This window comes from Crinia signifera, chromosome 4 (genome assembly GCF_055691185.1).
Source record: "Crinia signifera chromosome 4, ASM5569118v1, whole genome shotgun sequence".
Lineage (NCBI taxonomy): Eukaryota > Metazoa > Chordata > Amphibia > Anura > Myobatrachidae > Crinia > Crinia signifera.
The window spans coordinates 110,889,246-110,911,515 of record NC_139220.1 but is presented as its reverse complement, the minus strand read 5'-3'; the positions used below and the strand labels follow the sequence as shown (position 1 = coordinate 110,911,515).

Sequence of the window (22,270 nt, the reverse complement as noted above, 5' to 3'; positions counted from 1 at the left end):
GAAACGGATGGATCAGTAACTACAGACATCTTTCAGAAAAACACAGCTACCAACTCCCTACTACACAGTAGTAGTGCACATTTCCCTCCTGTCATTAAGGAGCTCCAAGGGGGAATACCTCAGAACAAAACGCAACTGCTCTAAACAATCCATCTATGATGAAAGAGCTAATCAACTTGACAGTACACTTATTAACAGAGGGTACAGCAAAAGGGCAATTCGTAAAGCAAGGAAGGAAGTATGTGGATACAATAGAGAACAACTTCTTGTCCCTGGCAACAGAGCTGGCCTTAGGCATAGGCCAACTAGGCAATTGCCTAGGGCATTTGGAATGCCTAGGGGCATCTGCAGCTTCTGCTGATTAAAATGATATGCAGCATGCCTATTTTGTGTGTGTGAGTGAGGCTGTTAGCGGCTGTGCGAGTCCTGTCTGCGGGTGGGTTGGTTGTGCAATAGTGTCCGGCATATGTGTAAGGGGCATTATGTGTGTCATGTATAAATGCATTAATAATGTGTGACATATGTGTAAGGGGCATAATGTGTGTCATGTGTATAAGGGCATTAATAATGTGTGACATATGTGTAAGGGGCATTATGTGTGTCATTATGTGTATGAAGGGCATTAATAAAGGTTGGCATAATGTGTAAGGGGCATAATGGTTATAAGGACATTAATAAGGTGTGTCATGTGTAAGGGGCATTACTGTGTGGTATTATCAGGGATGCCGAGAAAAAGGGGTAGGGGTTACAAATTACCCAGGCCAAAGTCTGATGGAAGGGCCCAGTGGGGGCCCCAGGCCCTGTCCCCTTAAGTGACAGCATCAGCTGCAGCTCTTCTCCTCTGCCCAGCACACACTGCTTTATGCTGGGTTGCAGTGTGGCCATGGAGGTGCTTAAAATACAATATTTTCTCAGGATTTTTTTCTAATGGTATAATGTGAATAATATGAGGAGTAATGTACATAAGGTAAAGTGGTACTACTGTGTGATGTAATGTGAATAAGGGACACCATCGCATGATATAATGTAAATAAAGTTGCACTACTGTGTGGCATAATTTGAATTGGGGGTACTATTGTGTGGCCATGCCCCTTCCCAGCAAGAACACACCCCTGTTTGGGCTCCGCACCGAATGGGTGCGCTGTTTCTATTTAAAATATTGGGGGTAGGAGCGCCAAAATGATGACTGCTATGATGAGGGTTGATGATGCTGGGAAAGGGGAGCAGGGTCAGAGACAGAACTAGTGGCGGTGCTAGGGGGCAACAGTCAAAATCTTGCCTAGGGCGTAATTTAGGCTAGGGCCGGCTCTGCCTGGCAATAAGAAAGGTGATCAACCTGACAAAATACAATTCATCGGGACATTCTGCCAGGAGTGACGGGAGGTACAAAGTGTGCTGAATAAACACCTAAATGTCCTCAAAACTGACAAGGATATGGAGAAAATCTTAGGGAGCAAAGTGGACATTAGTTGGAGATGAAGTGACAACCTTAGAGACATTCTGGTCCACAGCCACTTTGAAAAAGAGAACAAAATCACAATCTCTAAGAAAGGGTGGGACATGCAAAACCTGCTCACTTATGGTTCCACGAGAACCATAAGTGATGAAAAATCCACCAATATATAACATGCAATACCGCGGGGGTTATCTCTAATCTGGAGTGCCCATGCGGGAAGCACTATATTGGCAAGACTCGCCGAAAGAGACTTTCAGAGCACCATCTCAACATCAGAAATGCAATAAGAGATCAACAGAAATGTAAACCCCTCACACCCGTTGCCAGGCATTTTCTGAAACATCATGGGGGCAACCCAAACAGACTGAGGGCATTTGGAATGGTAAAGGTTGAGATGGGTATCCGAAGGGGGGACTGGGATCGAGAATTACTCAAGCAAGAGACTAAATTCATATTTTAAATGGACACCATGTCCCCAGGAGGTTTAAATGAGGAGAATAACTTCACAGTATTCTTGTAGTGATCCAAACTCACCTCTCTCTCTCTACACTAAAGACCAAAATCCCCCCTCTCAGTTGCCTTTCACCCTGTCTTTCCCCTGCTCACCCTTCTTTTTCCCTCGACTGTTTATTATCATTCTTCATTTTACACTACTCAATACCATTTATGCACCATACGTACATGGCATCTTCTGCTACCCCATGACCGAGCACATAAAACTCAATTACTGATCAATCTAAAAAAAACAGATGTATGTGATACTTTAATCACACAGTCTCTCTTTATTGATAATGTCATCCTGGAAATCAGGCTCTATACTTTAATATTTCCCTTCCTACTCACTTGAAACATGGGGTGCATGACACACCAATTAACATGTGCATTTAGAAAATGGCACAGTATATTTTCACCTAATAATTAAAGTTAGTATTTTTCCTCATATCCATATAGAATGGTATATGGAGGCGCTCTACTTAAAATATGTTTTTACATTTACCTTTCACACTTATGTCACATACAAGGATTCTTTTCACAGTGTGGTTTTGTGATTTCTTTTAGAACTCACAGTGTGTATCATCATGTCACCGTTTCCATCCAATTCTAGTCCACTGCACATCAAATAATTATAACCCACCTTGGTATATTTTTCCTTTTAGGACCTATTTGATTATTAACACTAATTTTTTCTACAAGTGTCACCCATTCAATATTACATCACTAGTTCACCCAACAGCACCTTACACTATTAAGGTTTCAACAACAAATTTAATTATTTTTCCTCAGACACCAATTAACGCTTCACCATTATTATTTATTGTCCCTTGTGTAGATGAACAAATATGATTCATATTACACTCATACATGTCTGTCGCCAGGATGAATTTATTAGATGAAAGAAATATGTATTTTCTCAATATTCTAACCAACCTCTGGATAATACATATGAGACCCAGGCAGATATATAGTATATATCTATGTTCGCATTTCCAAAAAAGTATTGCATGAATCTATACCGTATGAATAAACGTTTTTTAATATATCACTTTACTTTATTCAATTATTTTTTGAAAGTATCACTCAGCTGTTATAAAGGGTGTTAAATACATAAGAAACATTGGATGCCCATCAGGGATTCATCATCATTTTTGACATATAGACTTGCCAATTGGGCCGGGTATACATCACCACTCCATTCGTGTGTTTAAGCTCAGTGTACTCGAATATATATATATATATATATATATATATATATATATATATATATATATATATATATATATATGTCCGGGTATTATAACAGGAACTTAATGGTTCTCTTTATAAGTTAATATCTAATATGATCCACTGTTACTCTATCTGAAAATCATTACCAGCATAATCATTCTTCATTCTTTAGTACCTATATCCCCCTTTTCTCTCAGTAAAGGCAATCAGCTATCAGGTGTATCTAATTGCATACATCCACCTTCGGCACTGCTCATGAATAATTATAAGGCAGCAGGTATTAAAAGGGCTTACGGGAGCGTGTCAGGTTGGTCCTGAAGAAGCTCCCTAGCGAAGCGTACGCTGACCAGTTAGCTACAGAGTGCGCCCCCCCCCCCCCCTTATCCCTCTCCACAACTTTAAATGTATTTTGAATGTACTTAGCCTTAAAATTTGAACGTTCCAGCAGGCGCCAGTCTCCACTGGGCTCGCTGAGCAAAATACGCGGCGTGTGACATTCACACTGCTGATTTTTGACTCACCAGCGGGTAGAGGACTGTCAGCATTACATCAAAAACGCCTCAGTCTCCCCCGCAAGCCAGAGGGGAGCAGCCGCGACTCACGGCTATCTCTCTGTTGTGGTGCGGTGTACTGATCGTGAAGTGGCAGTTCACATCAGACACTGACTGCACGGAGGGACGCCTGCTTTCTCGGCATTTACCTGGGACCCGCCACTGATATACAAGCGGGTGTTGTTACCTGGCCTTTCAGCCCTTTTCATAAAAAAAAAGTTAATCTGGGGACTTACATGTACCCCTTCCAGTGCTTATTTGAATGAACGTTCGCATATAAGTATACACATATAGATATATTTCATAATATTTTTTTCTACTGCTGCAATACGATCCACACTGTGGTGGGGCCACACTGAAATAGGGTATACAGTATTATCCTTTTTAAATCACATTTTTGTGTTTCATGTGTGTTATACTGTGTGTCTATACTTCGCTATTATTTTAAATGCAAACAATAAAGGTTACATTTGAATAAACTCCTTCTCCACAGTGCATCACAAATATACTTTTCTTTTCCCTGCAACCAGATCATACATTTAACACTGCAGGTAGGAGCTCTTCATACCGAACTGATTTTTTCTTAATCATACCCACCATTTCTAGTCATTCTTGATTAACTATGGTTACGTTTCTTCTTCTTTGGATAAGCCTCAAGTCCTTGCATGGGTCAGTCAGGGTAATAAAAGGTTTTAAAAATGGATTCTGTATGAAATCCCGACGGTCAAATTCCCGACAGGATCAAAAGCTAGAATGGGTCATAATACGGACATAATCGCAAAGCATCACTCGCGATGCTTCGGGCATGGTGCCTCGCTGCGCTCGGCACACTATTTTATTCTCCCACCACGCCCTAGTGGATGGTAGGGCATGAAATACCGCCTGTCGGCACATGTTGGGTCAACAAATAGTGAAAAAAACATGTCGACCTCACGACCTGTCAACACAAAGTCATGTTGACTCTTTCACCTGTACATTCTATATGTCGGTATTTTGACCTTGTCGAGATTTTAAATGTCAGGATTTTGACCTTGTCGGGATTTTGACCTTGTCGGGATTTTGTCCTTGTCGGTATTATGACCCATTCGGGATTTTGACCCTGTCGGGATTTTGACCGTCGGGATTTTGACTTCATCCCTTAAAAACTGCTAGTGCCTCTTTGTAGGATAAACCAGGTATCTCCAACTATTCAGCAGTCATCCTTGCCCTCACCATACCAATCATTCTCTAATATGTTTACTAAACAAGCTGCAGAAAAACTTACAATATCACCCTGAGAGAAAGTTCCTGGGGCAAACGCAGGATTTTCAGAAGGGGGTTTTCAGAGGGGCGGAGCAAAGCACAGAGATGGACACTTAGGTGACCCAGTATATGCCGGGTCAGTTAAAGTATTATAGATAGACCAAATGTATATAATTAATAATAATAAAATATATATATATATATATATAAATATATACACACATACAGGGGCATCAACAGCAGTGTAGGCCCCTGGGCATAACAATGTATTGGGGCCCCTACCGATCCTCCAGCGTTAGGGGTGGGGGAAGCTTTGATGTTTAATATGCAGAGGAGGGGTGTATAGTGGAGTGGGCTTATTATTCATAATTTTCTGGTGGGAGGACAGCTTGCTTGACTGCAGATATCTCTAGTTCCCGGAAATAGATTTCTTAGATTTTAATGGAATTATAAAACTAGAGAATCCCACCTACCAAATGGTATTGGGGACTAGGGGATCAGATTTCAGGAGGCAGAGCAATCTGCCAACGAGTATATAAAACTGCATACCAGGTGTGTGGAGCTGGAGCTGTAACCAGCTGCTGGAAGGCTGATATCTCTGGTTCTGGGAACAGTAGAGACAAGCTTTTAGTGTCCATCAAAGGGGGAGAGTCCCAGCTTTTGGAATATACCCTCATAAAAACTCTATGTTAGACAGAACCTGAAATATCTGACTGGAAAGAGCAATTAACAGGCTTGGATGGGGACCACTGCTTTGAAGTCAGATATCTCCGATTCCCAAGGCCCGATTTTTAAGATTCTTGTACCCCTGGAAAGAGGGGACCCTCAGCTTTCCGCCTAGGTCCCTTAGACTCCTGGGGGGTTTTCTGGGTACTCAGAAACCCCCCTGCTTGCGCTACTGATGCAAACCTAGGGTCTTTGGAAACAGACTTTACGGCCTCCGCTGAGCAGTTATGACAGACATTTTGACTGTGCAACACCATACAACTATAAATCAGACCCTATGCATGCATATGTTACTGTATTGGAAAAGCAATTATGTAGTATATCTTAATCCAAGTCCTATGAATATGTATTGTATCTTATCCATGGGACTTGTCTGTTTTCCTGAAAGTAGCAATACTTAGAAATGGAAATCTAAAAGTGGAACATGAACTATGATGTTCTTCCTGTTTCCAAATCATCACTTGTCACATTTGTAACGAAAAAGTGTGACTGATAGACATGCGGCCAGCCAGCTCATACATGGCTTCATCAGTCATATAAAAACTGATTGAACAAAAAATCTTCATAGAAGGTATAATAACAAATACAGTACACGCAGTTAATGAAACCAGCAGGTGTGTTTTACATGTCGGTTCACCACTCATGGCTGTATTCGTTGACAGAGTGATTTCTCTTTAATATGCACACATAAGAGTGATGACAGCCATTTGCAAGGTCATTAGTATACATGTAACCGCCAGGTTATATATCACAGTAAGAATGTTCGCAGCCCAAGGGACAGAATCCAGTGAGATGTTTCTGGTTGTAGCAGACTGCTGTTACACATTTCTACATTTTGTTTTCTGTGAATATTTTCAGAAATTTGGTTAAAACCGTAACGTTCCAGACCCCGGAACACTGAAACAGCCCCCCGTAGTAAACTTTGCCATTCTGGAGCTTTGTAGTGCTCGTTACCATCCTTCCCTGATAGAACCTGAATGCTGAGCGATGTAGAGCCATAGTTTTAAGCATCAGTACAAAGAGAACCATCAATATTATATATGTATATCTGTGTACTGTACTTCCACTCCTGTTATATATGTGATTTCATGTTCTGTGAGCTCTATTATGTAGGAAAGCCTAGCAGAATGATGAAGGAACGGATGGCTCTACACCACTTAGCGATCAAACAACCTTTATCAGGTAAAAGTCCAGACCAACTGGTGGACAAACACTTTGTGGAAAAGAAGTTCACTTTGGCCAACTTTAGTGCACAGTTTATTTAATCCCATCTTGATAAAGAGCTTGAGCTTCCTGCCTCAAAATGTTGGTTTTCAGGTGACGCTAATATACATATCTTTTTGCACAATTAGTAATTTTAATGTCATTACAACTTCATTTTGTGTTCTAGCACTTTAACTTAATTTGCCATAATCATTGTGACATAGATGAATTAGACCAGTGGTTCTCAACCTTGGTCCTCAAGTACCCCCGACAGTTCACTTTTTCCAGGTCTCCACATAGAATCGCAAGTTAAGTAATTAGCTCCACCTGTGGATCTTTTAAAATGTATCAGTGAAGTACCGGCTGGGAGCTCTGTAGTAAGGGGACGCACACACATCTCGTGTGCCCGCGTCCCCTTCAAGCGGCTGGCGAATCCACCGTCAGCCCCTGCAAGAAGGAAGGGCGTTCCATCTGTACCTTCAGCTGTCTTCTCCAGCACTGGCTTCCTCTACATGTTGGACAATTTGCACTGGATTGAACTTGCAATTGCTAATGTACTCAAGGGCGTAACTAGATATTCGTAGGCCCCATAGCAAACTTCCTAAGTGCCCCTACGTACCAACTAATGGTGCAAACTTTATATAGCATCCCATAGCAGCTGCACCCCTTGTACCTATGGTAGCTACACCCTTGAATGTAATGTATGGTGGCTATTGGTATTTTGTGCAACCAATTTGACAATCATACAATCATTCTTGCAATGCTGACAATCACTGCTATAGAGATTACAATTATTTGATGTATGGGCATTTTCAGATTTGAAGATCTAAGGTGAAGATCAAAAAAAAATCTGCAAATCACTAGTAAATAACTGTAGTGTATGGGATTGTAAGATTCAGAAATCATGGAAGAAAATCAAATCATGGATTGGAGATTGCTGATGTATGGCCACCTTTATAATCTTCTACGCAAACAATTTAAAAACCCATCGGGTAAGACACACCTTAATATATGGGATAATGGTATTTAACAATGCTATTTATATATACAGATAGATAGATTTTGCATGATTGGAGGCCTCCAAGAGGAACTTTATCCTGTGCATAGTATATAGTGATGTTCTATATACTGCCAGTATAAGTAATATTATGTTAGACATGTAATCAGGTTAAAAGTAAATTAAAATAAAAACATTCAGTAACATAAATTATCTATTGATGTCAATGCTGTTGTCTGGCACTTCATTGAAATATGGCAGTGCACAGCACACAATGGTGCTCATTCTGAGTTAAGTGTTAGTAGCTTTTGCAGCAGTCACATCTGCAACTTATTTTTGTATCAGCACTTCCTCCAGTAGCGCATTAAGAGACAGAGGACCTGTGTGCATTGTCCACCTGGGCCCCTTCCTCTCTATCCAGCAGCTCTATAGACCCTGTCACTAGGAGACCCTAGTGCTGTAACAGAGTCTAGTGAACATGCAAAGTCCTCCAGGGAATCGCAGCTGATGTGGGACTCCAGAGGGATAAGTATTCAAGAAATGGGTACAGGAAGTGTTGTGTGGACCCCGTGGAGGGGTAAATATTGGCTGCTTTTGCGTGTAGCCCACAGATGTTAGATAGCTTTAGTTGTATACTGCAATTTCATTTTGAACATGTCTCATCCAAATTTAAATATCTCAGCACATGTTGCACCTGACCCACCTGCAGGGGTGCCGACGGGTCGGCTGGGCCCTGGTAAAATGGAATGGCCATCTGGGCATGGCCTCCAGATGGGGCAGGGCCTCCAGGAGGGGGCTTGGCCACATCCCAGTGAAAAAAAAAAAAACCAAGAGAGATACGGCAGGGTGCTGCTGCAGCTGTCTCTCTCCCCAGCTCAGCAGAACTGAGCAGTGTGTGCTGAGATAGGGAGAGAGGCTGTGCTGCAGCCTACTGCTAGGATTGCTGCAATGGGGGAGAGGGGAACAGGACCTGGGCCACCCTCTCGATGTCACTGCCCACCTGCAGTGCGACATGTAACAAACACACATTTGTGTGCTTTTCTGCTTTGCTAACAAAGCTGAATAAGGCCCTCTGTGTGGTAACACCATGGCACTTTGTGAGCTTTTATTGGTTTAGATACATGCACCATCGCAAAACATTTACATCATATGCCAATATCAGCATTGCCCTAACCTCCTTCACCCCCGCAGTCTAACCGTAGCTCTCCCACTAGTGCCTAACTGGAACCCCCAGTACCTACATATCCCTTGGGATTCTGCTGTCACTATTCTGAGTGGTGGAGATCCTAATTGTTGGGTTCCTGACCGTATCCCCCTGGTTTACAAAAGAACAAATTTAATTTAACCGTTAGTTATCCTGTAGTCAAGATGTATACTGCTATTGCCACAATGCATCAATTATCAGTCTTATGGATGATCAAACAGCCATAAACTTAACGGCTAGATCTAAAGTCTGGTTTTATGTTATCAATAGGATAAAGATAGGGATTTAATCAATTTTTCCAAAGCACTGGTTTATTAGTCATAATAGTCTATGGAGTATAATGTATAGTGTATAACTCATTACATTGATTGAGATGAAAGGAGCTAAGCCACATTATCTTTCCCAGGAAAGTGACACCAGTAATTGCTTGCATGGTCTATTTCAAACCTTGACTCATGACCTTTATCTTTAAAATTGTTTGGGTGCCAAGTCGTTTTACATGAACAAAGCAATAAAATTTCCCCCACATGTAAGGATAGGCAACAAAAGAGGGGGTGGAAGAGCTGCATGCTCAACGGATTTGTTTAAAGCACTCACCAAGATATAATTTGCAGAGGCATTCACTAGTCCAAGTATGGTGCTAACACCTGTCCAAAATCCCCCATGGGAAACCCAATCAAAGCGTCCAGAAACAGACTCCAGGATATAGCACTGTTGTCTCCCCAGGGAGTAGCATAGTTTACTGAGGGGGTGTGTTAGCTGCTAAAAAAAAAAATTTAAGATAAACTATTTATTTGTTAACATTAATTAACATTTTCTTATATAGTGCCAGTATGTTAAAAGTTCAAAGTTACTTTGCATCATTGGAACTTGCCCTTGAACTACAATATGTTATAACCTCCAATATATGTAAGTGATTATGTATGCTTGTATGCTACCACTTTCAGAAGTCTGTGACTATCCAACAGCAGCAGCATTTCCATGCTTCTGATTAGACCCACCCCCCCCCCCCCTTCTTCTGGAAACCCTGGGAACCATGATTAATGCCATCTCCAGATAACATAGTTATTACCTTCTTATTTAAAATAAACAAATGAAAGGCTGTTAAACACTGATTGTGTTACGAACATACTTACCTACTTTTTGGTTTCTGGCAACTGGGGGGTGCAGGGGTGTGCCGGTGTAATCACTTTATCATGGTGGCCAACCCCACTCTACAATGCAGAGATTACTGATATTGCAAAGCAGTGGGCATCCCGTAGAGTGCTTATGATATGGAGTCTACTTTCGGGATGCTTGTATATCCTGCCATTAGGGTTTCCACCAAGGGCCAAAACCACAGGATGGTTACAACCATTTTATTACTTAGATTTCAGGCTCCCACGTGCCCTTTTACCTTCTATTTGGTCTACATGCACTGTACATTGCACAGAGACCCTCATGCCCATACATACGCCTCAAAGCCTCTTACTCTCTATGTGTCAGTTGAAGACCTAGATTGGGAATGTCTGAGTTATACTGTAGATATCTAAATACAGTGCTGTGCAAAAGATTTAGATAGGTGTGGCAAAATGCTGCAAAGTATAATGCTTCTAAAAATAGAATTGTTAATAGTTTTTTTTTTTTATCAATTAACAAAATGCAATGTAAATGAACAGAAGAGAAATCTACATGAAATCAATATTTGGCATGACCGACCTTTGCCTTCAAAATAGCATCAATTTTTCTAGGTACAGTTGCACAAAGTCAATGATTTTGTAAGAATAGCATCGGGTGATGATTAACTAATCATACGAAAAAGGTGATAATGATCATCATTTTTATATGAAACACAGTCTTTAACTGAAACAGAAACAGCTATGTAGTGAGCTTTAAATGGAGCAATGACAATAAAAGAATCTGAATCTAAATTGGGTTAGTAACAGCGAAAGTCTTTTACAAATGTGAGGTTGTGTCACAAAATGGAGGTTCACAGCACTTCCCAGCCGCTCATTATCATACCAGCAGCGCAACCCTAAGTGCTGTCCGTAATCTGCTGTCCCAGCTCCTGTACTGCCATTTTGGCATTCTGTCCCTGATGTTTGCTCAGCTCTACACATCAATACAGGCCACTCCATGACGCTGTTTACCGCCAATTCTGTCCATGGACAGCGCCATGAAACTTCCCAGTTCTGCTCCAGAGCTGCAGCCAGTCAGGAGACAGATTACGGGCAGAGTTCCACTCCAGCCAATCAGCACTGAGCAGGAGGTATAAAGCCCAGCTCTGGGAAAAGAGATCTGTCAGTGCTTTGTTGTCTGTCAGCGTGTAAAGAGCTCCTGCCTTACTCAGCTCCTTAAAGACACAGTGCATTTACCATCTCCAGCACTTCCTGACTCTGGCACCATCTAGCTATTCTGCTCTGCTGGAATCCCTAGCCATCTAGCTAACCTGCACTGCTGATGTTCCCAGCTTCCAGCTATCCAGCTTACCTCCACTGCCGGTGTTCCCAGCTTCCAGCTATCCATCTAACCTGCACTGCTGGTGTTCCCAGCTTCCAGCTATCCAGCTAAACTATATTGCTGGTGTTCCCAGCTTCCAGCTATCCAGTCCTGCTGGTGTTCCCAGCCTCAAGCTATCCGACTATCCTATCCTGCTGGGGCATATAGTCTCAAGCCATTCAGCTATTCTGCCCTGCTGGTGTCCCCAGCCTCAAGTTATCTGGCTACCCTGTCCTGCTAAAGCATACAGTCCCAAACCATTCTCAGCCTCTTCATTTAGCTCAACCATCAGTGCTTCTAGTGAGGGGCCGTGACCTGCTGATCAGATGCAGCCAAGTCCAAACCTCATTGTGGGGGTCCTTTGTGAATATCGCTGATCAGTTAGACTTCATGACCTCGCCAAGGAGTCTAGCCAATACTCATGTTCTGCTAAGTATATGCAAGCCTTCCTGCAGTGATGGCATCCCCAGCTCAAGTCATCTGGAAATCCTGCTCTGCTGATATCCAGCTTCAGGTCTTCCAGTATTCCTGAACTGCTGGTGTCCCCAGCTCAACTCATCTGGAATCCTGCTCTGCTGATATCCAGCTTCACGTCTTCCAGTATTCCTGCATTGCTGGCATCTCCAGCTCCACTCGTCTGGAATCCTGCTCTGCTGATATCCAGCTTCATCTCTGATATCCAGCTTCATCTCTTGTTCTGCTGGTACTCCCAGTCTCATGCCTAGCCATAGACTGTGAACCTGCCCCATCTCATGAGCAAGTCCTATATGAAATACTTGCGGCCCCAGCCCACTGGCAGCTCGTCCTCATCTGGGTTTACAATTAACCTTAGCCATGACAGGTTGTAGAATCCAGTTTCATGTCACAGGTCATACACCATGGCAAGATTGTGAAAGCACAGCAACAGGACACAAGGTAGTTATACTGCATCAGCAAGGTCTCTCCAAGGCAAATATTTCTGTTGAGGACCACTGGTTGGCCAAGAAATTTAAGTACATAAGATTAAAGACACATCAGGCCAAATGTAATAGCCTCTGAGTTTGGCAGCCATGGGGGATGCCTGCTGAACTATTTGATGTGGAAACTAGGCAAATTGACTCATATATACACAAAAACATAGGAACTGGCATGCAGAAAAATGGCAGCAGGTGCTCTGGAATGATGAGTCAAAAATGTAAGTATTTTTCTGTTACAGAAGGCAGTTTAATTGCCGAATGTTGAGTGTCTGCAGGCAAATGTGAAGCATTTCAGGTTTGACGCTGCATTTCAGCAAATTGAGTTAGGGATTTGGTCAGGATTTATACATTAATGGTTAGCATTTCTGCCTCACAGCACTGAGGTCATGGGTTTGATTCCTACCATGGCCCTAACTGTGCATAGTTTGTATATTCTCCCTGTGTTTGCGTGGGTTTACTCCGGGTACTCCGGTTTCCTCCCACAACCCAAAAATATACTGGTAGGTTACTTGGCGACCAGCAAAATTAACCCTAGAATGTCTTTGAATGCATGTACATGCAATGACCCTGCTCCACTGGGGCAGGTACCGATGTCAATGTTCAACTATACTCTGTAAAGTGCTGCGGAATATGTCTGCGCTATATAAGAGTCTGTTAATATATATATATATATATATATATATATATATATCTATATATATATATAGATATATATATATATATATATAGTAAACAGTATATTTAAAATTGCTTTATGTACAAAATTCACTGTTGAGGCACTATCCTTAATTACTACAACAAATTGATTATTCCCATGAGATGTATAAGCCTTGAAAGTAATCCGTCCAGGCTATTCTGGGAATTTGTTAAAACAAGTGATGGTTTTGTTGTTAATACCTAATCCCTGACAATTGCTTTGTTTAATCTGCTAACATACAACAAGTGTTTTGGGAAGCAAGTCATGAGATGTCACGTTCTCCACTTGCTCCACTTACCGTACATACAGTACTGTACTTTGGATCTTGCTAATTCTTTCAATTAATTTTAACTTAGCAAAATTGCATTTTTGTTTTTCTAATAATATTTTGGATTGGTATATATTATGGAAATGTCAATTATTTGCACAGTATGACTATACAGTGGGAGGTTTTTGTGAAAAAATAACAGGAAGCTGTGGAATAACTCCTGAAGGAAACGTTTTTTTTTCAAATCTTAATGTGTGTTTGTGGGATGGTGCACAAGCAGGAGCTTTGAGATGATTGTGAAACTACACATCCCAGCATGCCTTGCTATAGTTTTAGAATTCCCTAATAGCAAAACTGTGGCAAGGCACATGTAGCTTCACAACAACTGGAGGGCCATATTTTGGACATGCCTGATGTAAGGTCTTGGTCTGCAATTGTGGGATTGCGTAAGGCAGGTCGGAGGACATCTTGTCTCTGGGTGACATACTGTAGTTGAAGTTCCAACAGAGGGAGGACGAAAGGGAGAAACTAAGCAGTTTGAAGTTAGGCACAGCTACTGTATAAGGACTCATTATGAGTTGCATTGTCACGGATCACTACGACAGGTGTCCTTTCTGGCTGGTGCCAGGTGATGGTGGCTGCGGGCGGGTGCCATACTGGAGGAAGGTTGCCGGGAGCCGGGAATCTCCCTCGGGAGGTCTCACAAAATGGCGATGCCAGGTGCTGGAGCATTGCTATATTGGATATGAGGAAAATTATTTGTGCCATTCAGGGGCTCTGGACATTAAGACAACAGAAATTAGGCAGCGCTATATATAGAGAATTTAACACATGTGAGGGATTGCCTGTTAATAATTCATTTTTTAATAACACAGTATTAAAACAATAGACATGTAATAAAAATACACATATTAAGAATATTAATTAATAATACCCTTTTCCGGTCATAAGAGGGATTTGTATAGAATGGTCAGTCCTCCTTTTGAATATGCAAATTGGGGTACCGTATATACTCGAGTATAAGTCGACCCGAATATAAGCCGAGGCACCTAATTTTACAACAAAAAACTGAGAAAACCTATTGACTCAAGTGGGACCCTCACTCGAGTATAAGCCGAGGGGGGCCTTTTCAGCATAAAAAAAATGTTCTGAAAAAGTAGGCTTATACTCGAGTATATATGGTAATTAATGGGAGTTGTTTGGCAAATAAAAGTCGGTCCGTGGTCCTCGCTATTCCGAAAGATAGATGCTGTATGCAAAGCCGCTGGAGGAATCTCTAGGAACCTGTGGAGCTTCCCAAAGAGGTTTTTTATTTTTTAATTGAGTATTTTTTATTGAATTTTGCAAAACAAGTAATAAGCTTCGACGAGAACATTATAAGCACACAACAAGTGAAATCAGACAAAAATGCAATCATACGTAAGGTAGCGAATGTATATAGGATAGGCGATAGTATACCCACTCTATTTGTCAGTGGAATACAGTTACCCGGAGGCGCCATCCGGGCGTACTGTGGCAGGATAAAAAGGAGTACATTCTAACAGTAATATCACTTAGAAGTATACTACATCCCCAATGGGAAAAAATAAATATTAAATTGTCACCCGTCAAGGGCTCTATACTAACCTAAATTCTACCTATACTACCCAAAGCAAATCCCCCCCAAAAGAACCCAAAGCAAACCTCCCCAAAACACCCCACCCCAACCTAGGTATACCTGGTATCTCTTCGCTCGCCACGATTCGGGCTCGGTGGCTCGCTTCGTTCCGCTTGGCTTGCTACAACTTTACTAAAGGTAATAGATAGTGATGTATACCCAGGGTAGTGGCACTGAAAATCCTTACGTATCAGTTAAGTAGCAGCTAACGTAACTGGTGTAGCGGTTGGCAAATGCCAGAAGGACCCATGGCCAGAAGACCTGGTCTGGCCTAAATGTCTGTGGCACACAAAGATCTGTGGGCTAGCTGAATAGCTCTGCCTCAGGGTGCTGTGTATGGCTTCCTGATACACTGAGACATTGGCTGGCCGACCCAGCATACAAAGACATGGGGACATGAAGTGAGGCCATGATCCTGTGAGTCTTGACCACACCCCTTGTCATTCATTCAGGGCTGTTTTAAAGCTCTAGTAGTCCATCCCTTTTATACATGCAGTGGGATATGAAGCACTTTCTATGTTTTTAGTTTAGAAAAAAATCCTAATTGTCTTTTAAATAAGAAAAATGAATACAATGCTGAAATCAGGGGAGTTATTTATTATTTTATATTATTCATCATATGAATTGCAATTTCTAAGCAGAGCAGCTTTTTTTTGGTACAAAGAGTATATAAACATCCTTAAAATACGTTCACTATAGGTTGAGTCTGCAAAGAACAGTATCTTGGATTTGTATTTTACTATGTTTAGGAATAGGAATTTTGCCCATTAGAGAAATATTTTGATTTTGGGAACCATGCTGAATCAGACCCATATTCCGCAGCTCTGTAAAGAGAAATGTAGTCCCTGGTACCAAAAGGCTGAAATATAGTAGGTTTGTCTACTATTGTAAAGCGCAACGGAATCTGCTGCGCTATATAAGAAACTGTAAATAAATAAATAAATAAATAGAAGGAACATTCTGATCCCCCTGTTTCATGTGTCCTATAGTGGAAATGCATCCATTCATATTTAATACGTATGTCGCGGTAGCCGTCAGAACCGTGCAATGCTGCCCTGTGTCAAAAAAATTAATAATAAAAAAAACTGCATAGGACTTCCCCCATGGTTTTAACCAGCACCAGGCTTATGGGCCGGTCCTGGTTCCCAAAACACAGGGAACAAAATGAATAGGGGTCCCCCGTATTTTGACAACCAGCGCTGGGCCCCAATAGCCAGCAGGGTAACTTTTTATACAAGTTCCCCCAGCCAAAGCATTAACCCCCTGACTGGTCAGCCTGGGCAGGGACCCTGAGGGAGTGGGGACCCCCCCCCCCCAAAATAAAGAGGTCCTCCCTCCACAATAACACCCCTGCAAGTCCCAGCAAGTCTCCCCCACAAAACAACGCAACTCCCGCAGTGGTGGCTCGTACCTTTTTGCAGGAGGGGGCTGCCACTGGCCATGATGCAGGCACACGCCCCTGCTGCTATCGTCGTTGTCGCCAGTGGTGTAGCTAAATGCCGCGGTGCCTGGAGCAAGGGCATGTTTCGTGGTGTGTGGAGCTGGAGCAGTAACCAGCTGCTGGAAGGCTGATATCTCTGGTTCTGGGAACAGTAGAGACAAACTTCTAGTGTCTATCAAAGGGGGAGAGTCCCAGCTTTTGGAATATACTGTACCCTCAGAAAAACTAAGTCAGACAGAACCTGAAATATCTGACTGGGAAGTGCAATTAACAAGCTTGGATGGGGACCACTGCTTTGAAGTCAGATATCTCCGGTTCCCAAGGGCTGATTTTTTAAATTCTTGTACTTGTGGAAAGAGGGGACCCTCACCTTTTGAGGCTAGGGCCTTAGACTCCTGGGGGGGGGGGTTTGGTTACTCAGAACCCCCCCTCCCCCCCTGTGTGCGCCACTGCCCCCACCCCCCGATTTGTATTAGTAGGGGCACCTGCGTGGCAAAAAGGGGGCACAACCTAACATTATAAGACACACCATAATGCCATTACACATAAAGCCACATGTTGCCCATTATATATGTACACACACACATATATATATATATATATATATATATACACATACTTTCTGCCAGTGAAGGAGCCGGTGACTTTCCTACACTGTGGAGATTGTTTTGTACATTTGGGAGAAATTTCCCTGCCGGGAACACACCTCACCGAATCTTACGAAAAGGTGCATACAATTAAGTTATACAATACGGTCTATAAAATTCAGGGATCTAAGAACCCGTTCCGTAAAACCGGGCCGGATAGGCCATATTAAGTTTCCTAAAAATCACCTTACTTTGATACTATTTTGCTGTGCAGACTTAATTATAAAGTCTTTGTCTAACCCCTGATGAAATTGTTCTGACGAAACGCGTTGGTTTTCAATAAAGAACTTTCTATCCAAACGAAGCTTACATTTTATTTTGGAAAAACGACAGTGAACTGCTACATGAAGTGTGATTGGTGCATCATGTGGTTAAAATCTTACTAATGACTGGGTGGTACTAAGTCCAGCGCTCTCCGATAAACCCCCTTTTTCTTTCATTCTTTCCCCTTCTCCATAGAAGGGGAATCCCGGTCCCGGTGTCTGTATAAAATGGATGACAGGCACCGGGACCGGCGCGTGCGCAGTACCGACGTAGGTGCTGCACATGCGCAATCCAAAGGTTTTAGGGGCTTACGCTCGGCAACCCATAAAGAGGCATCCTGGAGGGAGGGGACACCTCTCAATGGGACTGCCTTGGTGACTAGCAGGTCAGACTTCCAATAGGAAGTCACTGCCAGTCACAGTGAAGCCAGTGCAGTCTCACTGACTGCATCTGGCTTCACAACAATGGCGGATTTTACCTCGGGGGGCTGCAGCCCTGCACCCCATAGTTAAAAACCGCCACTGATCTCCCATACCATCGAACTGGAGAAGCCCAAAGTGTTTGTTTACAACTGGGGGATTGGCCGTTGACATCAGACACCGGGTCCTCCCCCAGATTGGCTAGTTACAGCTCCATATGAATTCCAAGTTTAACATGGGCTCCTATGGAGCCGCTACTATCCAATCAGCCACGGAGCTCCCCCGGATCTGGCTGCTGATTGGCTGGGGGAGGACCCGGTGTCTGATGTCACCGACCAATCCCCCAGTTTGGGCGAGGAGCCCCAAGTGTAAGCAAACAATTGGGGCTTCTCCAGTTCGATGGTATGGGAGATGTGTTTTTTTGTTTTAACCCATGGATGCCTATATGTAAAGAAGATGAGGTTAGCTAAGCTGAGTGTAATTTGCTTTCACAGATACCATATTGGAGTCTACTGGAGAAGAGGACGGGCCTATGGTGGAAGCCATAGGTAAGTTTGTAAATGATTGTAGAATTTTCTAAAGTTTTATTTCTATAATGTGTTTTATTTCACTATTGGTTTTGTTGTAGTACTCTTTAATGCCCCGCATGCTGGGACTTGTGGTTCTCCAAGTCCTGGGTCACCGGGGACAACCCCGGGCTTCAGCCCAGGCAGGGGTTATCCTGGAGGAGTGACCCCTTCATTTGGTCCCCCATATATTTGGAACAAGGAGCAGCCCATGAGCCTGGTGCTGGTTTTAGAAATCCTGGGGAATCCCGTTTTTTTTATCCCCCTGAATTTCTAAAACCAGGGTTCAATGAGCCCAGGGCTGATTATAGCTGTGGGGGGGACCCAGCGCTGTTTTTTTTTTAAGCCTGCACGGATCCAACAGATACGTGCAAGCTGCAAAACTTGCTGCAAAAAGATGTTCTACTGATCATTCGTATTTACTGGTGAATTTGTATTCAAATTCACCATCACAAATTATAATAAATATGTTGATGACATAGAACACTATGGCCGCATATGGCTGTGTTCTATCAATGTTGTATGCATTCGTAAATAGCCGAATTTGGCTGACCCTCATTCGGCTGTTTGTAAATAAGTCGATGCAGGGTTCCCGGCCGTATATCAGATCGAATGGGAACGAATTAATGCATTCGTAGGCATTAGATCTTAGTAAATTTCCCCATGTGCATCTAAATTTGTTCTGTAACTCAGTTGGAATTGCATTGACATTGTGAAAAACCATCAGTAATTTGGGCCAATATCTTTAAGAAAAATTACCTGCCAGTCTTCTGATTTAGGGGGAGATGTATCAAGCTTCAAAAACTGATAAAATGGAGAGTGATAAAAAACCAGCCAATCAGCTCCTAACTACCATGTCACATGCTGGGTTTGAAAAATGACAGGTACGAGCTGATTGGCTGATTGTTTATCACTCTCTATTTTATACATTTTGAAGCTTGATACATCAGGCCCTTAGGGAGAACCGCATTAGGTTGAGTTAATGGTGGATGATACATCACCTACAAGACTAGCAGCTCCATCACTGTTGCTCTATGTGAGACACCTGGGGAGTCAGGGGATACGGGACCTAGCCAAGGGGTAGTGTTAGTTTTAATTGACAACAGAAGATCAGTATGAAATGGTTGATGGCTGCCAACATTAAAATGCAGAATGCAATGGATAGTCGGCTTCATGTCCAAATCATCTGATGATATATAATGGCTATACTGTGTGCAGAAACCATATATTGTGAGCTGCAGCTTAATACTGTACATGCAGGCAGTGCGGATTATAAGATAGACAGTTATTAGGTCTACCACAATTGGTTGACAGTCAAAGGGTGAACTCATAAAAAGGTCAAGATGCACAAGGTCCGCATCGACAAAGGGTCAACATGCAATAAGTTGAAATGGTCAAAAGGTCGACACAAGCGACAGGTCAACATGCGTTTTTCTTATTTTGTGTCTATGTCGACAATTGGTGTAATGCGTACCCTTGCTCTGCTGCACTCAGCACACTTTACCGTTTTCAATTGTAGTCCACTTGGGTGGCAAAGTATGAAAAAAGTCGACCTATTGCATGTCAGTCCTTTTGTCTGTGTCGACCTATTGACTGTCTATCTAGACACTGTGGGTGAGATTTAATAGGATGAGAGATTCAGAAAGTGAGAGATTTGGGGAGAAATCTCCAGTTTTTTTAAAGCGGCAATCATTTACACTGCAAAACCAGTTTTATTTTGCAGTGTAAATGATTGCCACTTTAAAAAAAACTGGAGATTTCTCCCCAAATCTCTCAGTTTCTGAATCTCTCATCCTATTAAATCTCACCCTTTAGTTCTATCAATCTGAAAACATGCAGGCACCTGAATACATGCAGGCTGGGATGTGTGGCCATGCCTCTTTTTCATGCGCACTGTAGGACCCCATTTTGTACAGCTTTAATACATTTTTGATTAGAGGAAGGTGGCCCCTGAATTAGCAACATCTAAATAAGTGAAGAAAGTACTTGAAACCTCTAAATATGCTAAGTGGCGGCGCAGTGAATTGGAGAAATTAAAAGTAGAGATGTGCGGCCACGTTGCCTTAGAAACCAAAACCACCAGAACTTCCACATTAGTCACATGTGTCACATTTGAAAATGAGGCAAAAAGTTATCTTCCCAGTGTTGGGTGACTTGTATTTAGGATTGCATAAAAGGCCTGTTCAGGTTAACTTGCTAGGCAGCATACATTCCCTGCCTACCGAGCCCATAAACGCCCCCCCCCCCCCCCCCCCCCAGCCCAACGCCCCCCTCACCAAATCCATGCGAAGGATGTGTACGCGAACACATTTTTAGCGATTTTCAGCAACATTTTTTAAAAATCCAGCTCCAAGACCAACACCTACGGTGGTTTTGGCAAAACCAAAGCACATGGCTCTGCGCACATCTCTAATTAAAAGAAAACAGGTTTTACGTAAACTTCCGTAGAGTTGTTTGTCCTATACATGCTAATGGCTAACAGACTCTGCACTGCTTTCTGGGCTCCGCTGATAAATGTTTATATGCCATGAATTTCCTAAAGGTACAACTAAGACCAAAGAGACTGAGTATAATAATATAATATTTACTTTAATATGATTAAGATTAGGATAAATGTGATTGCTACCCTGCTCGGTGTACAAGGCCATTTAACATTAATGTATAAAATGTATGAAATCCAAAAATATACTGATAGGTTAATTGGCTCGTAACAATAACTAACCCTAAAATGTCTTTGTGTGTAGTTACTGTACATGTGATAGGGAATATAGCTTGCATTTTTTTTTTATACAAGTCCTGGTGTTAGGGCTAATTGGATAGCCCCCGGGGTATCAAGGAGCTGCAAAGTAATGGAAATTGAGTTACTGACAAAAAAAATTGAGTGTACTGTACTTAGATATGGATGACTAAATAACATTCATGTGGAACTTTTCTCAGAAATGATACTGGAATATTTTTGATGTACAAATGTGTAGCGCTGCAGCCCTGCAGCAGGGTGTTTTACTTGTCCATGGTCTCTTATGCAAGTACATTGACGGCACTGCATTTTTTTTCCTAGTATATAGAAACTAAAATATAAATTAGCAACAGCATTCTTACCAGAGACTTGGCCTGACAAATTCTCAGGGTGGGCCTCCTATTTGATTTGTATAAACCCTTAGGTTTACGAAAAGGGAAATGTCAGATGAGGAAGGAGCTGTACAGAATTCAGGTCTGAGGCCTTACCGGGGAGAGACAAACTAATTATTTGGCAACCATGAGGTAGATGTGGGCACATCTAGTACACAGTCAACCCAAGAATTTAGGAGCCTCCTCAGGTAAGTGGCAGACAGTGAGGGGACAGACGGGTATCAGCTTGGCCATGGCAGACAATGATACATGGCTTTGAGCCTATCCAGCTATCCAGACACTAGCGCTTGTGGGCCCCAGGACATTTGATAGTGTTTTCACCCTGTAGTTACACCACTGCTTACACCCAACATTTGGTTATGAATGTGACAGTGTGTGTATTGTTGAATATAACATGTGGCGGCGCACATGTCAGGAGAGGAATAGCATTTTTTTTTTAAGAACTGCATTTTACCAGATAATATTTTTGAGTTATCGTACAACAGTTGCAGCCATGACAAAAGACATCATACATATTAAAGAAACAATATAACCGGCCAAATGTAATAGCCTCCCAGGTCAGTGACCATGCGGGATGCCATCCGAACTCTGAGTTTTTTTTAAAGGGGCGATCATTTACAAGGCAAAGCCATGCCTTCCAAATG

The 22,270-nt window shown here is 42.4% G+C and overlaps 1 long non-coding RNA gene across 1 annotated transcript in view; it reads left to right on the top strand.

The window, feature by feature from the left end:
• The window catches only part of LOC146072391 (uncharacterized), a 33,020-nt gene extending 11,263 nt beyond the window's left edge, over nt 1–21,757 (top strand). Inside the window, exons 2-3 of the long non-coding RNA XR_014473105.1 lie at nt 18,426–18,479; nt 21,659–21,757. This is a non-coding gene — a long non-coding RNA (uncharacterized LOC146072391). The remainder of the gene's footprint in view (nt 1–18,425; nt 18,480–21,658) is intronic.
• Nucleotides 21,758–22,270: the final 513 nt, after the last annotated feature.